This window comes from Apis laboriosa, unplaced genomic scaffold (assembly GCF_014066325.1).
Source record: "Apis laboriosa isolate Shangri-la unplaced genomic scaffold, ASM1406632v1 scaffold5_cov152, whole genome shotgun sequence".
In the NCBI taxonomy this organism is placed as follows: domain Eukaryota; kingdom Metazoa; phylum Arthropoda; class Insecta; order Hymenoptera; family Apidae; genus Apis; species Apis laboriosa.
Genome location: NW_025223857.1, coordinates 1,304,828 through 1,306,385, shown reverse-complemented (window position 1 = coordinate 1,306,385; position 1,558 = coordinate 1,304,828).

The window sequence follows — 1,558 nt, the reverse complement described above, 5'->3', positions numbered from 1 at the left end:
TTTTCATATTAAAATATTATATCATGTATTATTGTTATTTCTTCCATTTATATAACTATAAATCAAAAATATAATTATTAAATATTATTTAATTATAATTCTCAAATATTATTTAATTCTAATTATCAATAATTATTATTTATTTAAAACCTTGTCAAGGATATTCTTACAACAATTTATAATATGTTAATCTTCGATCATCAAACTAAAAAACAATCGATCGAACCGGAAACGTATCATCAACAATTTTCTGTGTTCATGTATAGATATATATATATTTTAATGTATCATCAATATTTTCTGCGATATGTTTCTCTTGAATTTACAACGATATTTTTTTATGCGACGCACATATTCTACGAAAAAAGTCTTCAGTGTGGAATTTTATCGTCGCCAATGTCAACGAGCTCCGACGTTATTCTTCCAACCAGGCATCTCCGATTCCGACCTCTTTCATCGCCCTAGGAATATCGAATTCAATACTCAATAGCTCTAAGAATCGCTTTATCCTGCAACAATGTCGTGAGAATGAAATGAAAGAATTCATTCAAGAAATACAGATCTCAATTTTTCATTTAAATGAAGAGTATCAACAATTCCAGTAGTGTTCCAATATAGCAATAAATAATGGATATAAAAAATCTATTAAATCAGACTGAATTAATGAATTACATTATTACAATACTGAGTATATTCGTGTCTCTTTAAAAAAAAAAAATTATCTCGTTACATTTCATGATGATTTAGAAAAACAAAAAAGTGGGACAGTTTCATATTACATTATTGATAATAATGTTATCAGAAATTCCACCAGCGGCGATCCTAATTAATCATCGCGGAATGTACATGTGTGTTCCTAATGTGCAATTGAGTCGATCCGTGTAGGAAGATGACAAAATTTGAGGTATCTGGATTAATTTACGACTGACGAGTCGAAGCGTGCCGTTCGTGGCCTGCCTATTATTTAATTTATCCTTTCTTCTCGTTTAATAGCTACCTACTCGTTGTTTCCATGACTTTCTTACGTACCGATCACAAGATCTAACTTACTGAAAAAAAATTTAATTGTAGAGGATATTTTAAAAATATAAGAAAAGAAAATAAAGAAAAAAAAAATTATTCGTCATATCATCATTTTATTTTATTATAGGAGATAATTTATTTTATACTCACTGTTAAAGAATCAATGACCTCTACTTCCGGTATTAACGAGGTATCATATACACGATATATTACAAGTAATAATGACGTCAACTGTTTTCTCACATGTGTAACGAGATTGTTGTTAGTAAGCTACTCTTTAAATTCCCTACAACGAAGATAATGCAAAAATCAGATGCAACGAAAATAATATGAAATTTTAAAATTTAATTAACGTTATTGAATCAATCTGAATCAACGAATTTTCTGTGTAATATAATATTCTCGAAATATAATGGAAAAAAAAAATGTTTGATTTTATTACCATTTGTATATTGTGCATACATTCTTTCTTTATTTTTTTTCTCTTGTTCAATTTCATAATATAGTTTTTACTCATTAGAATTATTCTATTGTT